Source organism: Erpetoichthys calabaricus, chromosome 5 (genome assembly GCF_900747795.2).
Source record: "Erpetoichthys calabaricus chromosome 5, fErpCal1.3, whole genome shotgun sequence".
In the NCBI taxonomy this organism is placed as follows: domain Eukaryota; kingdom Metazoa; phylum Chordata; class Cladistia; order Polypteriformes; family Polypteridae; genus Erpetoichthys; species Erpetoichthys calabaricus.
The window spans coordinates 147,686,313-147,705,387 of NC_041398.2; positions in this window are offsets into that span (position 1 = coordinate 147,686,313).

Consider the following 19,075-nt stretch of genomic DNA (forward strand, 5'->3'; position numbering starts at 1 on the left):
GGTCTGTATCGTCTTCTGTTTACCTGTGTGCTAAGCACTGATTGTGGACTCATTGGCTTCCCCGCAAGAAAAGGAGCGCTCCTGAACCACCCATCCGTCTTCACCCTTACAGTGTCTACCGGTAGGACTGTTTTTTCATTCCCTTTCAGCGTGCAGATCTCTGGACTCACTGTCGTCATCTTTCATTGCATCCGGTGTTGTGTCCAAGGACTTTGCTGTGTGGAGTTGTTTGTGCTTATATGTTTAATGTAATATCGCCTTAGAAGTATGGGGTGGTACTATTGTTTTCATTTATATTATTTAATTTCATTATATTCTTAATTGTTGTTAGTTCCCAGTGTGCTTTATTTTGTCTCTGTTTCTGAGTGTGTGCGGGTTGGGCCAAGGCTGGGGGCGTCCCTGGAATCTCCTCTACAAAAATAAATAAATCACCGTCATATTGACGGTGTGAATCTTAGCGGCACTGGACCGCTACAACCCAATGAGGCTGGAACTTGATTGCAACGTTCACAGGTTGGATCTTGCTCTGGAAACATTTTGAGCAATTTTAAGATTTAAGAGAGATGTGCTTGATAAATGATTTTAAGTTGAATAATTGAATGCTTTGCACATATGGAGCTAGAGTGAATTCTGTGCATTGCTGCCTTCCATTCCTTTTCCAAAATGTTGAGTGAGAGATCCTTTTCCCAATGTACTCTGGGATTAAGAAGGAACAGTACTATAATCACAAGAATTCTTGAAGGTATGCAGTTTGGCAACTTTTGGAGTTAGTAGTCACAGATGATTTGGTGCTTAATATCCATCCACAAACCATGCCCCTTTTTAAATTGTCAAACCCCTTACTCGACCTATTTGCCCATCCAGACCCCCTCCACATTAAAAGGAGAAGAGACTCTGACAGCTAAAAAGCCAGGAAACATTTTTTTAAATATGAGAGAAAAAGATCAGAGCCTATATTTAGGTATATTTTTTTATATCATTCACTACTAATGGAAATGAGAGAGTGAGGACCACATCTGATAATCTGAATGACATTTCTGGACTGCCTTTGCATTTACAAATTGATTATAGTTATTATCACCTGTCACATGAGACAGTGAAATGATTAATTTAGTTGTTTGCAAATGATTTACAAAATAAAATGGATAATAAGAAATTAACTGGATTACTTGTAGAAACAAAAATAATACTGTATTTAGAATTTATTGTGGAGTTTATTACTTCAGCAGTTATTATTTATTTTCTTAAAAGGTATTATACTCAACATACAAGGTAAGCCAAGTGAAGTAGGGCAGGTGGTAAAACTGCAAAGGCAAAGGATGAGGCAGGTCACAGATGCATTACAGAGCAGCAATGGAGTGAGAATCTCAAAGCTGAGATCTGGTCCTGGGGCCTCATGCATAACGCCGTGCATAGAATTCACAGTAAAACTGGTATACAGACAAAAGTGGAAATGTGCATACACACAAAACAATTCATATTCACAAAACCGTGCGTAAGCCAACTTCCATGCACTTCTGCTACATAAACCCCAGTCAGCATGAAAAGTAACGCTCATGCATGCGCTTGCCGCCCCACCCTAACTCCTCCCAGAATTTTGCATATTTAATATACAAATCAATATAAATAGCCCTTTCCGTTCAGTGTTCAGTTAAAAGACAGTGGAAAAAGCATATGAAAAAATGAATTTCAGCGAATGCATAGTTGAGGCAAGGAAAATCATACTATTTGTTGGCTTAAGCAGTGATATAAACAACAAAAGGATGTCGATCGAGTGATACAGAGTGCAGAGAAACTGAAAAGTTCAAGTTCAGAAAGTCGCACAGTGCCTCAAATAAAAAAGAAATGGTCAGATATCAAAGTCCCTGTAAAAAGGCGAGTCGTTGACCACTGTCTGAGTGTCATATGGAAGCATACTAGGGTACAGAGAAAAGAAAAAAAAATAGGGACAGAGTGAAAAAAGGGCAAATGTCCACTTTGATCTCATAGTTTATTTTTTATCATTAAAGTAGAACGTCGTAAACTTAATTTTAAAATAAATGTTTAATTTACCAATGTTTCTCAGATCCCATCATAACTAAAGTGGCACATTAAATGCTTTGTATTCTATGTGTTCTTCAATGTGCTCTGTGTGCGTGAATCAGTACATGCTTCTTAAACGGGCTTTCTCTTATGCCAACAAGACACAGAATACATTACATTCATGATATTACAGCTCTCTGAGCAATTTAAATACAAAGTAAGATGTATACTTGATATCATGTTCATGTGAAATTAAGTAAAGCATGTATTAAACAAGGGGGCACAGTGGCACAGTGGTAGCAATGAGCTGGCTCCCCGTCCAGAGATTTTTCCTGCCTCCCGCAAGATGCTTGTTGTGCTGTGCGCGACCCTCAATAAAATAATTTATTGCAACAGTACTGTCTCTTTCAAATGTACTAACCCCAATTTCTGTCCTTCCTTTTCTTTCTCCATTAACCAATCGCCACAAAATCAGCTCTTTAATAAATGTCAAGCCATCTGTAAGCTTAGAACACCGATTCTTCAAAACTTTTACGGAACATGGAAATATCTTTGTATTTAATTATTCTATCCATCTATCCATCCAGGGTCGCGCCAGTCACAGCAAGCATACAGCACAAGGCAGGAACAAATTCCTGGATGGGGTGCCAGCTCATTGCTACTGTGTTATCATTGTGCCCACATGTTTAATTATTAACAGTACACATTATTTAAAGGAAGTTAAAAATGTATCTGTATTATGTTATATACATACTTTACTGCATTTCATCTTAAAAATTACATCAAGAGATCCAAGAAGATAGCGCTTGGAAATCTAAATTGAGTTAGAAGCCAGTCATCATCATCTGTAAATGCGCGCTCTCTTCTATTGAATTGAACTGAATTCCTTTATTGTTTTTGTATGGTACAATGAGATTCAATATACAAATCCTACATAAACTTATTTTCCTATAAAATGGTATAATAACAACAACAACAACAACTAATAATAATAATCATAATAATAATACGATAAAAAAAACAATGAAAATTATACAGTATGAAAGCATAAGTGACTCAGGTTGTGCAATATTACAACTGTAATGCAAGTTTACAGTGCGATAATTGTACTTATATATACAAACAGTTCTACTGGGAGCACTTAATGGACTGATTGAATGTGTTTTTAGCTCTTGGGATGAAATTGATCTGAACTATGAGGTCCATACAGGAAAGGCTCTGAAGCATTTGCCGAATGGAAGATGTTCAAATAGACTGTGCGCATGGCTGAGGCAGCATGTGCTAGAAGCTGTATCCCAATAGTTCTCTCCGCTCTTGACACAATCTGCCATAGAGCTATCTGATCACCTGCTGTAGAGCTGTGATTTCATACTTAGATACAGTGAGTTAAAATACTCTGAGTGGTGCACTGAGAGTAACAATGCTAAAGTGGCTATGGTTACAGGTTAATTACAATCAGAATCCCTTAAACTAAAAATGATATGTGGTTAATTTTAGTGTATTTGATAAAGCCACGTCAGGGATGTGAGTCACACAGGAACAGTAGCACTGCTTTGACACTGGGTGCCATCAGTTTTCAAAACCGAGCCGAAAACCTGTGTACACAATGGTTTGAGCTGGTGTGAGAATGTGCGTGGCTTTACGCCAAGTTTAGTTTTTATACATTGCGATGTGAGCGTGGAAACAGGCGTATGCAATATTTTTGTGCATATGCACCGTTTATACATGAGGCCCCTGGAATTGTGTTTGCAGAGTCAGAAAAAAAACAGCCAAGAGACCAGTATACCTGCAACTCTTCACTTATAATTGACAGATCATCACAAAGAAGTGCAGTGTTGGACATCACTGTTGAACCATCTGACAGCAAAGCACTCCACACCCCTTCTGATGTGCTTTAGTCGACTGCAACAGAAATAAAGACCACCTTGCCATCGGAAGTGGTCACTGGGGACAGTGACATCGAAGGGATGGCTTTGTAACAAGTTGCATCAGCTATGAATGAGTCACCCATATATGAGCTGGTATTCCGTCATGCAAATGAGCAGCTTCAGAGACAGCGGCAAGGATGCCTATAACCATGGTAAACCTGCAAGCAGAATTCCATTGAATCCAGGAAATGCAAACAGTCTACCTAAAAGAGCCATTTAAAGAGTAGAGTTTACACAGTCAGTGCTGGAGCTATAAAATTACTGATTAGAGGTACTGTGTCACTCCACATCATCATCTGAAAATACAATAAGTGAACATTCCTGGCACACTGATTAGACAACATTTATATTTGTACTATACCTTTACAGTGTGCTAATAACAAACCATACGAGCAATTTTTTTCCCATGCCATGTTACAGCCCCTGCTTTACTGAGAATATTATAATACATCTGTTCACATTATGAGAAACTGTGAATGTTCATTTACAGTTTTATCAAGAAATAATTAGTATCACTCCCAATAATATGAAGGTTCATGAAACACAGCATGATGTAAAATCTGTTATTTAAATGTCATATACAGTGAGAATTGATAATACTTCTGCTTACAGTTGCCTGTCGTTGCACTTTACATGAGCTGGGATCAGACACATAACATACTGTAAGGGTGAAAATGCAGGCCAACACCTTTGGTTAGAAGCTTACTTAAGACAAATGTGGTTTAAAAGAACTTCACATTTTCATCAATATACACTCATACGTTTGGCTAATGAAAGGGAATTTTTCCATTATGCATTAAACTCTTGAGAAGAGCTTGTGTGAGCTTCATCACCTTTCCATTAACTTGATACGCAAGCTACCTGTGAAAATGTGCATATCACCAGCTCAGCAGATGGTGCATTTCAAACACTCAGTGATTCTAATATAGTGCTCTTTGTCAGCTGCCGAAAAATACATGCAAAACACCCAGACACAGAAATGAAGAGGGACAATAGAAAGAAAGCCGAGACAAAAAACAAAGCAAGATATGCTTAACAAACTTAGGGAAGAGGAAACAACAACTAGACCAGGGTCACAGAGTTTGGGGTTTGGGGGTTGGAGCCTATGCCAGCTAGCATGGAGTGCAAGGCAGAAATAAACCCAAGACAGGGCACAAGTCCATCATAATGCCGAACACAAACACTCACAGGCCAACTTAATGTCATCAATTCACCTAATCTGCACATCTTTATGCAGTGAGAGGTAAAAGGTAAAAATATATATAATTTGTGTCATGTGTGATTGACTTGCATCTCATCCAAAGCCTTTCTGCTGGCTTATGCCAATTGCTTCATGAGCTTCACTTGATCTTATACTTGATAAAGTAAGTTGAGAAAATGGATGGCTTGATAAAATAGTTTAAACTTTATAATTTTTTTAGCGCAGATTGTTCCTAATATACAGTGGGCAGGAATATCTTTCTTTTTTTTTAAGCCTCCAATTTATTTTGAACCAAAAGCTTCAAAATACTTGAAATATATTGTAACAAGCACATAAAGGGTAGAGGTCTGGGACTGAAACCCCTTTTTATAAATGATTGATTTTCAAATGAAATAACAAAATAAAAAAATTGTAACCATCTGTGGTAAGCAGATCTGCTTTTAAATTGTGTTTTTAGAGGGTATACAGTATCTGTAGCTTCTGTAGATATGGGTCCTAAAATGGACACCTTCTAGTTCGCTCTGTATTTATGAGGCATGTCTGACTTCTGGACATGAGGTGGATGAGATGTCAGAGACTCTTCATGTTTTATTTCTTGCGCTATCTAGACCCAGAGGAGAAAAAGATGTTAGCAGCTGTGTTGCACCCAACTTGGCCCACTGGTTAATAAACTAAGAAGAGCTCACAATATGCCCCCATAACATATGTACATGATAATATCGTAACATAATATTCACAAAACCCTTAACACAATTCATTGTACAAGGCAGAAACCAATTCTAGACAGGGTGGCAGTCTACCACAGGGCTCAGCCATGGTCACAGCTATACTTCCTTAAATAGGGTCAGGTTAGAATCTCCAATTAACCTGACATACCTGTATCTGTAGGAGAATAAGCCCATTCACAGAGAGAAAATGCAAATTCCACGCAGAACGATAGGATAAGCCAATGGATTTGAACCTAAGAAACTAGATATATGAAGCAGCAGTGCCTTCCACTACACCCCACCAAATTATACAAAATACATAAGGGGAAAGAGGCAGACAGAGGGAAGTATGCAGCAGTACACATCCCGGCAGAAATTCCCATTCCAAACTGGGATGTCATACAGGCAGGTATTCAGTGGGGCCAGGCTCTAAAGGTACTACTTTTTCCCCAGCTGATACTAGGCAGTAGAATTTTCCCATTGCAGTACTTAAAGTTTCCACAGAGACTTCTGGGAAGTGTAATATTTAACAGAGTCTCTGAGAGAATGTATGGCTTATATATGCTTCCTTGTGGACTGGAGTTTCACCAAAAAAATACTTCCAAGAATATGTTTCACAGGGCTTTCAGCACCTCAGTTAGACAAGTTTGCCCAGTAATTTTGTGAAAAGGTGCAAAGAGGGATATGATGGAGAATATTACTATATTCTTTCAAAGCAAGGTTAGAAAGTTCAGAAGGCTCAGAGGGGCATAGTTTTGTTTTTTGGGTGAAAAGACCAGAGAGGCTAAACAGTAACAGCATACAGCTTCTCACCAGACTGCTAAGTACTTCTGATAATGCAACCTCTACAAAGGCAGCTGCAACTTTTACTAACATAGCCCCATAGCTTCTGTCTTCCCATTGGACTGAAGCACGTAGAAAGTTTAACTCCATTAAGAATTATGATTGGAAATTAACTGACAGAGAAATGTCTGGATAATAAAACCTTTAAATGATATACTTAATCATAGTTTGTCTTGCCCCTCTTGGTTACAGCACTTAAGGGAAAGACTCACCTCACCAGACTTCTCTCTTTCAGGATTTGTACAGAAAACCAGCTAGTGATAATCCATGAGTCAGAACTGAGCCGTGTATTTTGTGTGGGTGTGTCTATGAGTCCATGCTTTTTAAATTATTTGGTATGAAAAGCGTGCCCTGCAAAAGACTGCCATCACCTTTAAGGTTGTTTCCTACATTGTATGTTACATTTTGCTGGGCAGAGCAGCCCTGTCATGAATGAAACAGGTTCAGTGATGAATGCATGTTTTCTCATGTGTCCAGGTAGTACAAATATTAAAATAAAATGATAAAAATCAAACATTGAAGCACAAAGAATGAATATGCAAAACTAAGGTAAGCTAGTAGCAATAAAGAGAAAAACAAACTGACCCACCATAACCTAATTCAGGTGTGTGATTGAACTTGCTCACAATGTACTTCATCCCATCCAGAACTGGCTTTTGCATTCCTACCTAATACTGTCCAGAATAAATTCAGTCTTTCTTCAGTACCAAAAAAGCAGAAGCAGCTGATTCAGAAATTAATTGATTGAAAGGACAGAAAATAAAAATGTGAATTCCACCATCGTTTCTTATAGTTTTACACTTCTGTCACCAATAATGTGCATTTTTTGTACTTTTTCCATCAGTCTTCTCTGCTTTTATGTATCTGTGTCATTGGGTTTGTCCTTATGTATCAAAGTTTTTTAGGTAGAGATCAGTCAGTCAGTCATTATCCAACCTACTATATCCTAACACAGGGCCACGGGGGTCTGCTGGAGCCAATCCCAGCCAACAAAAGCACAAGGCAGGATCAAATCACGGGCAGGGCGCCAGCCCACCACAGGGCACACACACACCAAGCACACACTAGGAACAATTTAGGATCGCCAATGCACCTAACCTGCATGTTTTTGGACTGTGGGAGGAAACCCACGCAGACAACATGCAAACTCTATGCAGGGAGGACCCGGGAAGCGAACCCAGGTCTCCTTACTGCGAGGCAGCAGCGCTACCACTGCACCACCGTGCCGCCCTAGGTAGAGATTCCAATATATGTTTCTTTAATTTGCTTGTGAGTGAAATATTTTACAGTGCATTTAACTGATGTTATTTCATTCCATCCATTCATTTTTTAATCCTGTAATTCATCTCAGGATCATTGGGACCAGTGCCTATATTGATAGCTTTGGGTGCAAGCTGAGAATGAGAACCAATTAAGAACAAAGCATAAATCTAATAACACTTAATTGCACATACATTCACTCAGAGGCACTTATAGTCTCCAGCTAACCTCTTATTAATGATGGGTTGTGATGGCAAAACTGTCAGTGAGGCAGGTTCATTAAACAGGCATCCTTTCTGACAGAGGTTAGCCATGCGCCAATTTCCATGGTATCTTTCTGGGTTTGGCCTAAAGTGTAATTGTTTCACTTTTCCCAAATTCACAGGCTTTGGCTTTAGTCTATTTGTGCTATGCCTTGACATGGTGTGTAGTATTATGGTGATTGTTTCTTTGTGTTCCCTCTTGAAAAAATGTACTAGCTAAAGCTGCAAAATTATTAAAAATAATTGCTGGGAGAGAGACTGCTCCAGCTGTTTACCTGTAACATTGAGGCAAGGCCACTTATTAACCCACTAGAACAAGTTATGTCAGAGCTGTTTACATGTCTACTACTAGTATTTCATTTTGAACCCGACTGTTGATTTAATGCACCACTTTCTTCCTCTCACCCAATTTCAATATATAATTATTGTCCTTCTATGAACATCAAGAACGTTCTCACTTTCACGTGGGCAGGCAAGAAGTAGCACCATTTCCTCTAAGAGACTATGTTTGAAGTCTACACTGACCACATACATTTAACTTGGGCATTCAATTGCACAAAGACCACATCTAGGCTGACCAGGAGGGTGTTTTGCCTCCACAGTGTTTTTTCAAGGTGAGCTATCGAAATGGTTATGCAAATGTCTTTTAAGGTGCAATGTATCATTTGCATGGGCCAGCTCCTTGTTACAGGATTGGCCTGATCTTAACCTTAACACATAGCATATACTGTAGTCAAATCATCGGTCATGTATGTCAGGGATTAAGAAGAGGGAAAGACCTGACAGCATATGTTATAATGAACTACAGGGGATATTCTACCATCGTGTACTAACAGAAACAAGGCTACCATTATCAGTTGGTGGTTGCTGAGACACGTGTCTGAATTTATACAATGCTACCACATCAGGATAGTTACCTCCTTGGGCATATGAAGACCATGTTTAAGATCTTGAAGATGGTATAGTGGCCGTTGGTTTCCAATGAACATCTGGTTCCATGTTTAATCTGTCTTCTAGCAGTACAAATCACCACCTGGACCTGGACAGTTACAGCCATTCATCTACTAATTATGCGCCTTGTGTTTTGTGTGTGGTTCCCCAAGATGCAGGGCTACCTGCCCATCATCGCAATCTAAAGGCAGAGGGTATCCCACACTATCTTGCAGTTCAGTAGAATGCACTAGTGGTGCGGTGAGTTTCCGTTGTGTTTTCTGTGCTTTGTTTACTTTTGTGATTTTGTGGATTTTGACCTTGCTCTTTTTTCAATCACTCCCTTTCGATATTGTATTGGGAATTTGTTTTTCTTTCGATTGCCTTGTGGGCAACTCCTATTTGCCATTGTGTTCTGCAGAGCCCTTTTGTTAAAAAGCAATTTTAAATCATAAAGATTTTATTCATAAATATCCTGAATTTCCCTATTACTAGCAATGATTTGACAGTTTTACCCCTCTAGTGTTCATTTATGAGGTTATGTGGGACTCTTTTTGCTATTTCAGTACTACTGAAGCATAACACAGTGGTGCACATCTTCCCACACTACGTGAGTTGCCACTGCCAATGTATGCTTTCCTCTGTTCTTCTCTGGGCTTTGCTGGGCCCTGGCCCTATTCTCTGCCATCCTTTTTTCTTTGGTAGAACCATGAACAGCAAGCAATTAATCACAGTATTTTGCATTGTTTTTCAACACTGTTCCTTATTTAGTTTGCATCAATTTAGTTTTTACTTTTGCTAAAGTAAATATTTTCATTTCAGGAGGTTGGTAGGAAAGACATTTTTTATATAATTCCAGGTGTAATGAATCAACATGGGAATTTTTACTGTGTGAACAGTAATTTTTTTTTTGATGTTTTGTGCATGACTGTCTAGGCTTCTGGATAGATTATATCGCAGGTTTATAGCTGATGTTTGAATGCACACTAACTTTGAATCTGTGACCTTCTCTTCTATTAGTTTTGAGAATATCAGAGAAAGATTTGCATTGATATCCCAAGACATATCTCACCATGCAAAATGGATAAGTGGCTGGCTTTCAATTTACACTTGTTTCTTTATTGTTTAGACCTAGTCATGCAAAGACAAAAAAGCTACAGTATTTGCTAGTCAGCATTATGCCAAACTGAATTTTTGTTGAAAACAATAAACATGTTTCCATTTGAATGCTTTTTATCTACTTGAAATGCAAAGCACTTTTATTTTAAACAATAAACATTTCTTTAAAAAAATGCCATCCATAAAGAAAGGGTTATTTTCTTTAGGTTTGAAATGCATTTTCTGTCATAAGTCTATTGGTTTAATACAGGCTCTTAATTCTTAGATCTGGAGAGCTGCAGGAGCTGTAATTTCTTATGGCTGGCTATGAGACTTGAACTTGGGATATAGATCCAAAATTTCTGGTTCACTGTTTCCGAATCCAAAAAAGAGCCCCCTGTTGCTTTCATTCCATCCAGTTTCATGACCAGTGACCCATTCTTCCTTTTAATTAGGCTTCTTGTCTAATTAGTTGGCCATTTTATGCATGTTGAGATCTGTGCTATATGCTGGACTTTAATTTAATTTCAAAGATGTGCTTTTTTTGTCAAAACTTTTAAAAATTAAAAATCTTATTTAATCTTCATTGGTTTCAGTTGAATTTTCTGATTATAAACTGTGTGAATTGTAGCACCCCAAACACGAATGCACAGATTCAAGTCCCAGATTCAAATAATTGATTTTTTAGTCAAAATATCTTTCCAGGTCATTCAAATGTTGCACAAGCCCAACACAATTTCTCCTTTCCTTTTGCTCCTTTCATTATCCATTCACCTCCCTCCAACGAGTGTTGCCTTCCTTGCTCCTATCTCTGACTCACTGGAGGAGGCTGGATGACTTCCTTTTATGAGGAACCTGGGGTACTTCCGGTGCCAGCACATAGCCCAAAGGAAGCACTTCTGTGCCTGGAGAAAGTCTCAAAAAATAAGGATCACTCATCCCTTCAGCACACCCTGAGTCACCCACGGAACCCAACAAGGATGTTCCATGGGACTACAGTTCCCAAAGTGCCCCGTGGGTATCCATAGAGGCACCGTAACCAAGGGACACTTCAACCTAGCACCCTGGGAGAAAATATAACCCAACTTGGCTGTCTTCCCCTATCTTTCCATTGTACTGGCCAGGAAAGGATCCTTGTACAATCCCTGTTGGGATGCCAGCCCCTAGATGTCATCTCTTACAACTGTAACAAAGAGAAGGGCAATCAAAGGTGCAAATAACAATATATTCTAACAGGGATTAGCTGCCCGCCTTTATGTTTTATAATAAAAAACACACCAATCTAATCCAGATCCTAGTTGTGATGGTAGTGTCTGTCCTGACAGCATTGGGCACAAGGCAGTAGTCTATCACAGGGATCTTTCACAAACAGAATTCAAATTCATTTGTATTTGCAAATTAATATGTATATTCTTTGGGAATGTGAGAGGAAAACCAATGTGCCTGGAGAAAAGCCAATGTATAAATGGGGAGAACATGCAAACTGCACATGGATGGTAACCAGTTGTGGATTTGACACTGGATTGCTTTCACTTAGAATTGTCAGCCATACTGGTCTACTGGACAGTTGAGGCTTCAGCCACTAAGGTACACCCTTACCTATAGTGCTGTTTCACCGAGGACTACACAATGTACAGACTGTATTGAAAATTACTCCTGTCACCTCTACTGACCTGGAATTAATAATGAACTCTTAATTCCCAAAAGAGAAATTACAGACAGAGTAACACTGAATGCAAACTGTTCTTCTATCCAGAGTAATGTAAATATAATACTAAATTATACAGCTTTTTTTTTTTTTTTTAGATTTTTAAGGTAACTTTTGTATTCTTAGAAGGTAAGATCTAATTTTTGTAAAATCAATCTTTTCCATTTTCTGTAGACATAAACATAATAGCAGTCTTCTGTCAATCACATTAATACATACCATCATTCACTCATCTTTTCAATATTTACATCTACTGAACATCTATAGGATATTGGATGAAAACAAGAATTCTGCAGAAAAGCCTAATAAAGCAGAGGGAGAATGTTAAGACTCCACACAGACAATTCTCTGATTGGGTACCGAAAATACGTGTTTGTTTCTGTGTCACAATATTGCTAACCACCATGCCACTTTACTCCCACCCCTATAAAAAGTGCTGTGGTATACAAGTTTTTGTAACAAAAACAAAACATATACAAAGAATATCCATAACTAACCAAGATTTACTGTATTAAAGACACATAGGATACTTCTGTGTCCATGGTAAGTCATAATAATTTATTAAGTATTGATGCCAATGCTGGGGTATACATGGCATAGCATAGGATTATACAGCAGTACATGATATAGTATGGTCAGTTTTATGGTTCATATTTTACATTAGTACATGTATGATCTTGTTATCAAGGTATATACAGTATATAGTACTTCTTTATTGTGTTTGTGTATATGTGTATAAAATATTATTTATGATTAGATTTATATTTCCATGTTCATTATGCCATGGAAAAAAACAAATCAAATTACTGAAAATTGTAATTGATTTTAATTACATAAAAATCAGACTACTAAGATAATGTTAATCAGTTATGAAGCCTATTAAATAATATCACAATTATAATACAGTGATAGAAAAATATTTGACGAAATATTTACATTTCCTGCAATTTGTACTCAATACTGCACTGTTTTTGGAATAACTAGTTCAGCATATAATTTGTCTTGTTTAGACACATTTTTTTTCTTGTTCTCCTAATAGTTGGTATAATTAGAACAATAGACATTGAAATTCTTGTGACTGACAAATTCTTGTTCCTTCAATTGCCATATTTGGGAAATGCTCTGTATTTATGAGCTTTGACCACAATACTCATACCAGTTATTTGCTGGTGCATACATTTTCCAAGATGCCTAGAGCATTCTTTTCTTTGGCACCAAAAGTTGCATGCACTCTTCATTTATAGAACTAATGTAAAAATAAAGTTTGCTCTGTTTGATTTTTTGAAGAAGCCTCCATGGATACTAGGGAAAGTAAATACACTGATGTACAAATACATGCCTGCAAAAGTGCTTCAATTCAGAGGTAACTACCCAAAGGGCAATTGTCATCATTGTATAAATAACATACATGGATTTTTTTAATTAATCGTGAGTATAAATATTCTACTAATTAGCCACTGACATTGTGCATACAAGTGAGCATCATGGTGTATAAAAACTGTCAAATGAGGCTCCTGTTTTATTTTAATTTTCATTCTGTATCAATTTAAGGGATGGAGTATTAATCACAATAAGTTACAGTTCTGAAACATTGTCAGCAACAAATATTCAATAAACATTCGATAAATGGCAATAAATAAAGGACGGTCCAAAATCTTTTTGTATTTGTATTATAGCATAACATCTATTAATATAATATAACATCTGTTGTAACATTTATTTTGTAATCAGTGTTTTTTTGTTTTTTCCTATCCCTATTATTCAGGTCAAGGAGTTAGAGGACAGCTAGAACCAATCAAGAAAGGAACAATACCTGGACAGAACATCAGTCCATGACAGGGCGAACAGACACACACACACACAAACAGACTAGTTTAGCTTGATAGCTCATCTAACCTTCATGTCTTGGGCACTGTGGGAGGAAGCTTGAGCACCCAGAGTAAACCCATGTGGACATGGGAAGAACATCCAAATTCCACACAGGGAGCACCTGGGAAGATAACCCTAGTCTCCTTACTGTGAGGCAGCAGCACTACTACTGCATCACCCAATTTATTTTCCATTTCAGTTTAAAAATTTGATTACACGTTAGAATATTAGAATGTTGTAAAGAGTTGAAGAGTCTAATGGCTCTGGGAACAAAAGATCGCTTGTATCTGTCTGGATTGCAGTTCTGTAATAGCAGCCTACCACTAAACAAACGCCTCTGCTTAATAATGGTGGTGTATAGTAGTTGATATTAGTTGTTCATAAAAGACAGCAGCTTGCATAGTGTCCTCCTCTCTGCCACTGTCATGAGAGAGTCCATTTCCATTCCAACCATAGATCCTGCCTGCCTGAGCTACTTATCAATAAAATTAGCATCCCTCTTCTTCAAACTACCCCCTCCACCTCAGTACACCACAGCTTAGAAGAGAGTACTGGCAACCACATTCTGATAGAACATCTGTAGGAGTTTCTTGCATATATTAAAGGAGCCCATCCTCCTCAGACAGTAGAGCTGGCTTTATATATATATATACTAGCTGATTACCCAGTGGCTTTGCTCACTGAGTGCAAGGGAAAAAAATAAAATGTAGTATTTAAAAAATAAGTTTGTTAATTGCCAATTTTATTTTTCAACAAATAAAGATCATTTACAATAACATAGACATCAAAATAAACATTATTAACATCATTATCATATGAGAATATGAAGTAATATATAACAAGCACATTGCATATAAATATAAATTATTAAACAGTAAAATAGTTTGATAAAAGAATTTGAACAGCATAGAAGAAGCGTATAAATTATTAAACAGTAAAACATTAACATTTAAGTAAATGAAGTAAAGATACATTGAGTACTACTGCAGTGCTTTCGGGTATACTATATTTTTTGTTTGCCCATTAGGTGCATAAATGTATACATTTTTTGATGTACCTACCTGAGAACACGCGATATATAACTGACCATGGGAGAAGCATGGATTTTAAACGCGCGTTGAGTTCATCCACTGGTGTCCCTCGTGGAATAACTGGTAATGTTTGACGAAAATCTCCTGCGAGTGAAACGACAGTACCTCCCATTATTTTACTAGGATCTCTGAGATCTTGCATTGTTCGGTTCAAGGCTTCATAAGCTCTTTTATGTGCCGTGGTGCACTCATCCCAAACTATTATCTTTGAATGTTGCAAGACTTTTGCCTTTCCAGAGCCCTTGCGTATGTTGCAAATTGGATTTTCGTCATGAGCGAGGTTTAATGGTAATTGCAATGCCAAATGCGCTATACGACCTCCATCTAATATGTAGAAGTGATTCCCGATGACGCTAAAGCCAGAGCTATGTCACCATTCGCTCTCTCGGCAAGAATCAGGTTTATTAAGAATGTTTTTCCTGTTCCTCTGTGGTCATATGTAATTTATGTTTCAAACGCTCATACGTAATTTCCGTATCAAACGCGAAAAGAATTTTATATATATAGATATATATATTAGCTGTTACCCATGGCTCCGCCCACATAGTAGTGAAACAGGACAAACTTTAAAAATCAATTTTTAAAAAAAAAAAATGTAATTCTGGCCAAGTGGAAGGTAGGTATGCTCCAATGTGAAACGTTGGAAAACGCACCCACCGCCGTCATGGAAAAAGAGCCAGAATTGCTGTTAAACAACGCCGACTCAAGTCCCAGAGCTTTGATTCCCGATGCCTGCAAGTCGTCTATGACCCATCTTCTCCTGCACAGGACTCCATCCCTGGTTTATGGGCGCTGGACACCGGATTTAAGTTCTCCATTTCAAGGCGGCATCACTCCTCCTCGGTGAGCTCTCGGGCAGTAACCGCTGCTAATCTCCACACGCTCACCCGTGCTCATCCCGCAACGAGCTCTTCTACCTCTATCAAGGCTGCTCTCTTGAACGTGAGATCAGTGTCTAATAAAACCTTTATTCTGCAAGACTTTATTACCTTAAATAATCTGGATTTCTTTTTCATCACTGAAACCTGGATTTTAAATGGTGACTCTTCATGTTTTACTGACTTGGCACCATCAGGTTATTCATTTTTAAACTCTCCGCGGCTGACTTGTCGTGGTGGGGACATTGCCACTGTTTTTAAAAGTATGTTCTTGTGTCAGAGCCTTACAAAGGGTCCATTTAGCAGCTTTGAATTGCAACTTTTCAAAGTGTGCAGCTCCCCTTCTTTGTTGTTTACCGTGGTTTATAGACCTCCTGTTTTTAATAATACCTTCATTTCTGAATTCTCTGATCTCCTGGCTGATATCACCCTATCTATCCCATGACAAAGTATTTATTGTTGGTGATTTTAACATTCATTTTTGTTGTCAATCGAAACCTTTGGTAAATGACTTTTATCACTATTGGACTCATTTGATTTTATCCAGCATATTAATACGCCTGCGGTGGGTTGGCACCCTGCCCGGGATTGGTTCCTGCCTTGTGCCCTGTGTTGGTTGGGATTGGCTCCAGCAGACCCCCGTGACCCTGTGTTCGGATTCAGCGGGTTGGAAAATGGATGGATGGATGGATATTAATACGCCAACTCACTCTCTCGGTCACACCCTTGATCTCGTTCTTACTCGTGATATTTCAGTTAATAATATTGATTTATGCAATGTTTCTTTCACTGATCACTTTTCTATAATGATGGATATGAATATTACTGTTGATGTCCTGACTACTAGCTATCCCCCACGCTGCTCGCGCTTTTTAAATTCTTCTATTATATCCGATTTTAAAACCATATTCTCTAGTCTTGATGTGCATGTCCAAAATAATGGTATTGATGATTCTGTCTTAAAATTTAATTCTACTTGTAAATCGGTTTTAGACTCAATTGCGCCACCCAAGATACACAGTAATAAGGGAAGACCTGCTCCCTGGCTAAATGAAACTACGCGATCGCTGCGCTGTGCCTGTCGAGCTGCTGAACGGAGTTGGAAAAAAGATGGTCTGATTGTTTCTAAACAGATTTTTAGGACTTCTCTATTCAACTTCCAGGCAGCCGTTAAGAAATCTAAACATGATTTCTTTGCTGATTTAGTATCCCGTCATTCAATTCTCTTATTTAATTCAATTAATGTGGCCATTCACCCTCATTCTGTGATGGGATTAAATAGCACTGTTCATTCATGTGAGCAGTTTCTATTATTCTTTGTCAGCAAAATTGATACTATCCGCTGTGGCATTGTTCAAACTGGCTATGAACTTCCTACTGTTAAACAGGGCACTGTCTTAGAATCCTTTGATCTAGTCTCACTTTCACAGTTAAAAAGAACTATTGATACCCTTAAACCAGCTCCTAGCCCTCTCGATATAGTACCACCACGCCTCTTAGTGGAAGCCTTTGATGTTTTGGGCCCATCTTTACTAGCCATTATCAATGATTCTATAAGTGCGGGGGTTGTACCCTCATTTTTTAAACATGCTGCGGTCCGTCCCTGTCTAAAAAGGCAGAATTAGATCCTGGAGTTTTAGCCAATTTTCGTCCAATTTCCCAACTGCCATTTCTGGCTAAAATTCTAGAAAGAATTATTTATAATCAATTGGTCGATCACCTTAACTTCAATAATTTATTTGAGATCTACCAATCTGGCTTTAGGCATTTTCATAGTGTTGAAATGGCCCTCCTGAAAGTATTCAATGATGTCTCTATTATTACTGACTCAGGTGACGCGGCAGTCCTTCTCCTCCTTAACCTGTCCGCTGCCTTTGACACTATTGACCATGAGATATTGCTGATGTGGCTTGAACATCTTGTTGGGCTTAAAGGGGCTGCTCTTAACTGGTTCAGGTCATATTTAACTGGAAGACACTTTTCAGTGACTTTAAATTCCTCTTTTTTGTCTACTGCTCCTCTTAAATATGGTGTTCCTCAGGGATCCATTTTGGGTCCTATTTTATTCTCTATATACCTTAATCCTATTGGAGCTATTTTTAGGAAATGTAACATTTCTTTTCATTGCTATGCTGATGATACACAGGTTTATATTCCTGTCTGCAACTCTGCCAATAAATCAACTCCACAACTGTCTGTCTGAACTAAGATCCTGGATGGCGAAAAAATTTTTTTGATCTGAATCAAAATAAAACGGAGGTGCTTATAGTGGGTCCATCAGCTAAAGCCCAAATTGGTCTTGGACTTCTCAGCTCATTCTCTGTCTTTTGCAAACCTCAAGTCCGCAATCTTGGTGTAATCTTTGACAGTAACCTCTCTTTTGAGAAACAAGTAAATTCTATAGTCAAGAGTTGCTTTTTCTAGCTTTGTCTATTAGGTAAGATCAAGCCTTTTTTATCTTCTAGAGATCTTGAAAAAGCTACTCATGCTTTTATTTTTTCTTGCCTTGATTACTGCAACTCGCTGTATTCTGGGATTAGCAAATCCCTGATACACAGATGGTTGATCCAGAATGCTGCCACTCGCTTTCTGGTTGGGGGAAAGAAGATATGACTCTGTTTCTCCTATTTTAGCTTCTTTACACTGGCTGCCTGTCGGTTTTTGAATTGATTTTAAAATCTTGTTGCTAGTTTTTAAATCTTTACATGGGCTTGCTCCTGCCTATTTATCCGAATTGTGTGTCTTACACCAGCCATCCAGAGTGCTTAGATCTTCTGGTCAGTTGTCTCTTGTTGTCCCTCGTACCAAGTTTAAAACCAAGGGGGACAGGGCTTTTGCAGCTGCTGCTCCTCGCCTGTGGAACTCTTTACCTCATCATATAAAGGAGTCGTCTACAATTGAACTGTTTAAAACAAGATTAAAGACTCATTTCTATTCACTTGCATTCCGTGACCTTCAGTAATACTGATGGTTTCCTCATTGTGATTATATAACATTACTTCTATTTATTATTTATTTTATTTTTATTTCTGTTCATATATTTTTATTTCTATTTATGTTATTTGTTTGTTTTTCTTTTATTCTATTATTGTAAAGCACTTTGGCCACAGCATTCCTATGTTGTTTTAAATGTGCTATATAAATAAATTGACATTGACATTGACATTGACACTGTATCTGATCGTGTTCAACTCTGGGGTGAAATACATGTGGCCGTGATATCTATGGCAATCAGCAGCTACACTCTAAAACACATTCAGCTCTCAAAAACGTCAAA